The sequence below is a fragment of the Maylandia zebra genome, linkage group LG23 (genome assembly GCF_041146795.1).
Source record: "Maylandia zebra isolate NMK-2024a linkage group LG23, Mzebra_GT3a, whole genome shotgun sequence".
In the NCBI taxonomy this organism is placed as follows: Eukaryota; Metazoa; Chordata; class Actinopteri; order Cichliformes; family Cichlidae; genus Maylandia; species Maylandia zebra.
Window position 1 is genome coordinate 367427 of NC_135188.1, and position 8344 is coordinate 375770.

Sequence of the window (8344 nt, forward strand, 5' to 3'; positions counted from 1 at the left end):
TTTTGCGATCATTGGACTCTACGTGATCATTTTGCTACTGCTTTATTACAACAACAACTTTTCATGAGTTCATCCACAAACCACTGAGCAAAAGACAATAAAAGTGTTGTTGTTCAATGTCAAAATACGTAGTCTTCATTCTCACACTGGGTTAATGCGGGATGTACTGGTTATGGACAAATCAAGTGTGTGATCATGTATGAGTTGTATAGTTTTAATGTTTTATTTGGGAACAGAATGGTGTGTATTTGTAAGTTTGGTGATGGAGTTTTTATTATGAATGAATGATGAATTTTTATGAATTATTATGTCTATTTTTTTATGCTTAAGGACAACAGATGGTAATTAGCCCTTGGCTATAATCTGGTATGTTTACATTCATGTAATTTTTTTTTACATTTATGTTCATTAACATGCACTGTCCTAAATAAATAAATAATAAATAAATAAATAATAAATGTCAAAGGTTGTCTAACATCAAGATTTATGGTGGTTCAAACTGCAGACAAGAAAAGAAAACTACAGGTGAATCCAAATGTGATGCTCATTGTTGTTCCCAAGACTAAGCAAAAAATGCAATGTAATATATTTGTACTAATCTTTAGCTGTTAGACTACTAAATGCTGACAGGGGTCGTTTGGATTCATATTTATGATTATTAATTTTTATAGGTTGTGTGAATGAGCAGACAAAAATGGCCCTTTTTGGGATTAATAAAGTTATGTGAGATTAGTTAAAAAGAAAAAAAATGGGCATTTGTGCAACATTTTATTTAATATTACAGAGTCAAAGTTTATTGATTTCTTTTACAAGGTATAATTTCAAATAAAATGATTCCTAATGGTAGCTGTGCAAATCTTGTTATTAAGTTAGTTGTATTAGTTACACATAAAATTCCTAATGGGTATTCCTATTTTCCAAGATCCAGTATCCTATAAAAGACAGCAGAATTCAGTGTTCTTATTCGCTGAACGGTTGTTATATAACAGCAAACTTTGGAGGAGTGGCAGTGGAAACAGGCTTGAATTAGGAGTCCATGTTGTTACCTTTTAGGAGAAGATGGAGAAGATGGATTTATTTGAAGGTTCTCCAATCAGAGTTAGTGGATCAAGCTGGAACCAGGGAGGTTGTTGCAGCTCTTCAAGGATCTCAGTTTCAGAGCAATGATGTTCCATCCACTGTAAATTCATGGAGCACAGGAACACAACAAATCATTAATAAAAAATGTAAAAAAAGATTGCAAAAGACACTTAGAATCGCCACCAGTGTTGGTCAAGTTACTTGAAAAAAGTAATCAGTAACTAATTACTGAATACTTGCCCAAAAAAGTAATCCCGTTACTTTACTGATTACTTATTTTCAAAGGTAATTAATTACTTAGTTACTTAGTTACTTAGTTACTTTTTAAAAAGCTTTTAAAAACAGCTTGGGGGCTCATCCTGTGGTATTGGGGTGGAATTTAAAAGTTTGGACGGTCCGAGGTTGTCGAACGGACAGGCACGAGCCAGTGGTCTGATGTGAGTGGACAAAAGCCGGCTTATCTAAAGGTAAGGCACTACCTGTTGAATTATTTCCAAAATGTGCCAAATTGGATATGACTAAATTAAAGTCTACTCACTGAAATTACTGGTAGAGTGTCTGTTTTGATTTTGATGAGAATCACCGTGTGTTATGCAGTTAAAGTTGCTTAAGAATGTTTAATGAAGTTGAAGAAATATGAAACTGTTCTGGAGGTAACAGATATAATGTTGGGTTTGAGTCCCTGGATATTGAGCTGAAGGCTCAGGTAGTTTGGTAGGGAAATTAGGACAGAAACTGTTCTGGAGGAAACAGAGACTGGTTAATAGTTTTACAAATTAGGTCAGAAACTGTTCTGGAGGTAACAGATACTGTTTAATTGATATGTTAAAATTTGTCAAAATTGTTTAGGTGAAAATTGTTATAGGACGGCACTGGAAGATGCTAAGAAGCACATAGCCCGGAGGTTACGCTCCCTCCTGGCCGTGGACGCGCGGTCTTGACCTGTCGGCGAACAGGGTTAGTTCAGTTTGGTTTAACTGTGGGGTACAGGGCATCCTGAAATAAGCTAGGAGTTAGAATCTCCTCACCGTTTTAAATGGTGTCATGTGCTTGTTTGGACAAAGTTAAATTGAGTTAGGGACTTTAGAAATCAGGCCATAGGCTGTTCTGGAGGAAACAGATACTGGTTAATCGATTACAAAAAAGTTAACTTTCTTCGGTTGGACCCGTTATGATAAATTTGTCGAAATTTGTTAGGTGCTGAATCTGTCAGGCCTGTCAGTGATTGTAAATATAAGACGTCTTTGTAATATAAAATAGAAGAGTTTTGTCTGAGCTTTGTGTGACCCTGTGTGTGACGACAGCGCACTGCAGCGCTGCGAGCTATTTTTAGACGGTGTGTGAACATGCAAATGAGCTGTGACGCGCACAGAGGACTTTGCTTCCTGTTTAGCGTGTTTTTGAGTTTTATAATTTTGATTTGCAAACAATGATACATGCCTGTAAGTAAAACGCTGATTTTGCTGATTATGATACTACAAATAAGGTGTTGAATGACTAGGGTGTGAATGATGTTGGAGTTTAAAGCGGAAACTCAGAGAGGAGTGTGTTGGGAGACTGGCATGTAGTCTGCAGTGCAAAGGTGGGCGTCTTGCCTGCTAGTCTATTTAACAGTGATGAAAATGATATTAAATAAATCTCTCAGTGTGTTGATACAGGTGGCTATGGGGCTGGACCAACTGCCCCCACAAGCACGGCGGCCGAAGCAAAATTATAGTAATGGAAACCAAACTCAGCAAGAATCAGCAGCTGTGGAAAAGACAGCAGCTAGCAGAGAATTAAAGGAGAAATTAAGAGAAGTTTTACACATAAAATTGCGGCCAACAGACTTGTGGAGGTTGGGAAGGCGCCTGGAGCATCACAACAAGAAGGTGAAACAAAAACACACACAAGCAGAGAAATGTGAGAGAGAGGCACGTGCTAGAGAAATGCCTCGTTTGAGAAAAAACGTTAAATTAGCCCATCTACAAACGCACATACACGCAATGAAGAAACAGCTTACACCCATGAACACGTGAAGATTTTCCAGCAAGTTTAAAGCAGTGAAGCTTAACATACACCCGCCGTTACACAATAAAGTTTATCCACTACTAACAAATAAACCCTCTGGGTTGCAGGACAACAACTTAACTTCAAAAAAAAAAAAAAAAAAAATCACAACCAGTGATAACACGACAAATTTAGTGGTTAATAAAAGTCAAATTGTGACATGTTTTCTTCTGATTGATTAATACAAGTGATTACTGAATGAAAGAAAATTCCATTTTTGTGCTTTAAACATGATCTTAAGAATTTTAACATGTACCTGTGTTGTCCTGTCAGCTTGGTGAGTTATGAGAGGATTATATGGTGAGAAAAAAAAAAAAAAAAAAGGGGGAGAGAAGGCTGACACAGGGCCTGGTCCCGTTGTTTTTCCCCTCTCTGAGTAACACAGCCAATACAACATGATTTTCCTGTTCGTTTGTTTTTGTTTTTGTTTTGTTTTGTTTTTTCTCTTTATGCTTGATTACAGGCTGCTTTGTCGGCCCGGAAAAGCCGAGGCTGACCCTGGACTCCTGCTCTCCCCTCTACCATCTTTGCTCTCTCCTCTACCATCTTTGATGTGACCCTGACCAAATGCTAAAGCAGCTGAACCCGCAACAACAACTTGAAAATGTCAACAGTGCTGCAGGAAAATGATCTCATGCAGCAGAGACGGAGAGCGGTAATCCAAGGCACGATTTACAACCTGAATAGGTGATAAAGCGATAGATCTTTCAGCCCAATTCTACTTTTTCTACATAATCCATCATACAAAATGTAATCAAATGGAAAAGTATCTTTTTTTTAACTTGTTTTATCAGTTTTAATCTTTTAACTTTATGCATGAAGCAAAAATTTTATTATATGCAACATTCTCTGACTTGAATAAATTAGTTTAACATTTAAACCTATTTTCTACACATTCCAGCACATAAAATAAAATATTTTTTGTGTTTACACTCAGTCTTTCAAATAGATGCAAGTAAAACACAGCAGAAAATAAATAAAGTCAAAGACTCAGCGGTCCTGTTGCTCTATTTTCACCTGTAAAGCAGGACTGCGGTAGGCGGAGGTTTACCCTGGTGCAGGTGTGCCGTGGTCGGTGGAAGAATCCGCGAGTTTCTCTGTGAGTTTCCCATTACGTCGTAGCTACTCGGTGCTTGCTTGGAAGTTTAGGGGTTTTTTCGCTGTAAAAAGAAGTTTTCTTCCCACGCACAATGGACACTAATGTTTTTGTCACTTTTTATGGAATCAAACTCAAAGTAAGGTCAGTACTTCCACGCTTTAAACGCTGCATGCTCATACTCTCTCCCACAATCGATATGTGATCCATTGTTGATCTGCACACAGCTGTTGTCACTAACGGCGCACTCGCTTACGTCACTGTCATGAGACATTCTTGCAAAAAATCACAGTTTTAGTAACGTAGTAACGCAGCGTTCCTACGGGAAAGTAACGGTAATCTAATTACCATTTTTGCAATAGTAATCCCTTACTTTACTCGTTACTTGAAAAAAGTAATCAGATTACAGTAACCATAATATTTGTCTTTGCAGCCAAGGAGTTCTAATTATTGGAAAGAAAAATAAATGCTAGGCAAGACATACAAACATGACCACCACACACGCACGCACACACACACACACACACACACACACACACACACACACACACACACACACAGACACTCACACAAAAGATCAAAGGCTATGGCAACAGCAGCAAGGAAAACCTCCCTTTTAACAGGAAGAAACCTCCAGCACTACCAGGCTCATGGAGGGGCTGCCATATGCTGTGACCGGCTGGGATTCTGTCTGCATATCACAGATACAAAGTGTTGTATTCATAATACTATTTCCTTTGTAGTATTGTCTTTTCTATTTCTATTTTACTTGTCATTGTTTTGCTGTCACACTTAGTGTGGTTTATTCCACCTACTTTCTCCTAATCTCCACATCACACTGATCAGATGGCGATGCCTTTCACCCTGATTTATCTCTGACATCAGCACCAACTATTCTGTTGTTCTTATAATTTTTTCCTACATTGCAACATAACTTTGTATGTCCAATAGCCAGATAAGAAATTAATCTAACTATAAATTGTTATCTACAAATTATATTAAGCTGTTACGTTCACGCGGTTGTTAATTTTTATTTACATGTAGTTAGTATACTGCTGCCAATGAGTTCATAACCACATCTGTTTGAAGCTATTTTATTGGAGTATCTACCAGCAAGAATTTTGAGAATCAAAGATCATTTTAACCAACACGTTCTCACTCCCAACTCGTCAAATGTGTGACGCATGGTCAGGCTCCCTCTGCTTCACTTATGGACGCGCAGGGTACCCCTCTCGCGTCGGGAATTGACGTGAAGGGTCCTCCGATTGAAGAGATTGCCGCGGAAGTGCCTGTTGTCGCTATATTTAGACATTTTCCAAATCACATTGTAGTGACGTATACAGAACACAATAAATTATATAATGTAAACAACTACCTGAAAAACAGGTAGAACGATGCTTTTATATCGTTTATTGCATTTATGGAGGGAGTGATGTATGCTGGGTAATGGCACAGCTAGCTACTGGGTGACTTTATTCACCCGCTTCGGCTGTTATCAGTCCATACAATGGGCGTTATTAGCACAAATCAGTCCCATAGATATGGGCCATCTCCTGCTAGATTGTTCAGAAGGTTGTTCTCATCCATCCAGATGGAGGATCACTAACAGGAGCGTGGAAGACTCCAGAATCCACTCTGGCTGGAATCCGGTGGATATGCAGTGTTTACAGGTAAGACCATTTAAACGGACAGCATTTATAGAATGACTATTAAAAGTCAGCGAGTGTCAGTAATGTTAATGTGGTTATCTTAGTAATACACCGAGTGCTAATATAACAGCTTTAAGATGCATTTGTAGATATTATTACGTGTTTTACCGTCTTTATGGTGCTAGCTTAAAGTTACGGTGTAAACGTTAGCTTATATTGGAGTAAAGCTGTTACTGTTTAAACGATGTTAGCACAGAAACATTAGCTTCTGTCATGACTGATGAAGTTACTAGTTAATAAAGTTTTCTGTAAAGTGTTTAATCGCAGCCACAGATTGACAGCAAATATCTCGATTAGCTTCAGTGCATCTATAATAAATATGTGCAAGTTTCAGTGCTTCGTTTAAACTGTATGATACTTATACTGACCCAGGGTCAGTGTAAAATACAATCCTAGCTGTGTGAACAAAGCCTGGCTCCTTTAATCCTGCATGAAAAACCTCAGGATGCAGGTTATTATTACTCTTTCCTGCTGGCACACCTGTCACACCTGAGAGTCAGCTAGAAACGTACAGTGACGTGGACATCATGCAAAGACTGCCAGACTCTGTAATACTGCAAATGATCAGTGACTCAGGTTATCACTAAACTTTAAACGGTACCTCTGTGTCTCTGTGTGCTGAACATTTAGGATTGAGTCAGGCTGCATAAGCTGAAGCTGTTATTTGTATATATCAGTATTTTTTATTCAGGTGTGGGGAAAATACGTAAGACTGCAGTGAAGCGATGCACCAGATTAATCCCTGGCCAAAGGTATCGTACTTAAATCAGACTACTGATCCAGCCACATCAGCCTTTTGTGAGGTCTGTTTAAAGTTGACTAAAAGTAAACTGCAGGTTCCTGAGAGGTGGACTGTGAGCACAGAAACACAAGTTCATACATACAGCTGCAGCAAACTTACATTAATTTTAAATAGATTTGTTACTCTGATGTCTGTCTCTGTGTTAGTCCTCTGACAGACTGGTGACCTGTCCAGGTGTGCTCTACCTATGACTACTGGGAGAGGCTCTAGCCTTTTTAATAGAAATTTTCTGTTATTCTCATTTAAAGTATTTAAGTGCTTATGCATATGCTTAGTTGTGACGCTGTTACTGTTCAGTGAAAGTTTCTAAACCTAGATGAACTTACTTCAGCGTCAGCAGTTTGAGAAAACAACTCCCTTTACAGGTGCTGATAAGGCCAAGGGCACAAAACAGCTTAACCATTGATCCGTTGAAGTGTGGTAGGATCAGTTTGTAACTTCCTCCCTCTTCCTTGGAATGCATAAAGGAGTAGGAGCACAACTTCTGTGGCAGCGCTGACATGACTGAACTGTGATGTTTGATGTGTGTTGGCGCAGTAATAAATAGCTTGATCACAGCTCTTTCTGTGTTGCAGACTTTATTTTAAAAATTCCACGACACCCCCCCCCCCCACCCCCCACCCTCCCACTGTGAACCTGAATTGAATATTCAGAAGACATTTGTTTAAATAGTTCTAGAAATCTGAGCTGTTGGTGTGTCCTTGGATTGTGTGGTAATAATATTAGAGCTAGCAATCTTTCTTACTGAAACTCTACTATGAGTCATGTTACCTGAGATTAATTCTATGTTTACCTGTCAGCCTGGACAAATGTGCTGTGTGAAGGAAATTAAATTAAATCAGATCTGAACTGCGTACATTTAAGGAACCTGTTCATATTTAATTGAAATATGAACCAGTGATTTTTTTGATTGCTGATTCCAAGATAGTCTTTGTGGAAATCCTGTTTGGCTTTTTGTTATTTTAATTCTCTTCTCTGTTTTCCAGAACAGTTCTCCACAGTTGCTGTCCACATGGGTCAGTGGGACCAAGAAGCACTCTGCTAATGTGGGACTCTGACCAGCAACATCCAGCAAGACCCAGACAGCGTTTTCTATCTCCCAGCTGGAGGTTTTGTTTGTCTGTGACTGGAGAGTCAGATTTTTGTTGAGCTTCACACTTGCAGAGGTAAGTCAGTTTGCAGAGATCCCTCCCACCCTGGCTTTCTTATCTGAAAGAGTAATATTTCAGTGACTGCTGCTTATACCACAGGTTAATACACTCTACTGATCCCTGATAGGAGAATCATCAATTTTGGCAACAAAGAGTCTGGTGGATGTTTGTTTACAGTCTGATGATGGGACATCATGCTCTGCATCTTCAAAGTTTGCCTCCTCATTATTATTCATATCCAGTAATGTGAAGTATGCTCATATCTACTATAACTGAACCAACCTGGTGCTCTTCATTTATGGAGGCTGTTGAGTCTGAATGTTGGATGTTGTGTATCTCGTGTTCTCTGGGCTTTGTTGTCCTCAGTAAATGTTTCTTCTCCGTGATGTTTCTTCAAATGTTTCTTCTGGATGATGATAAGACTGTGACACGGGATGCCACCTTTGGTCTTGTGATG

The 8344-nt window shown here is 38.8% G+C and overlaps 1 long non-coding RNA gene across 1 annotated transcript; it reads left to right on the forward strand.

Annotated features, from left to right (window-relative positions):
• The first annotated feature begins 5635 nt into the window (after positions 1-5635).
• LOC143415096 (uncharacterized) lies at positions 5636-8042 on the forward strand. The gene is made up of 3 exons (XR_013095701.1): positions 5636-5895; positions 7723-7902; positions 7987-8042. It is a non-coding gene; the product is annotated as an uncharacterized LOC143415096 (long non-coding RNA).
• Positions 8043-8344: the final 302 nt, after the last annotated feature.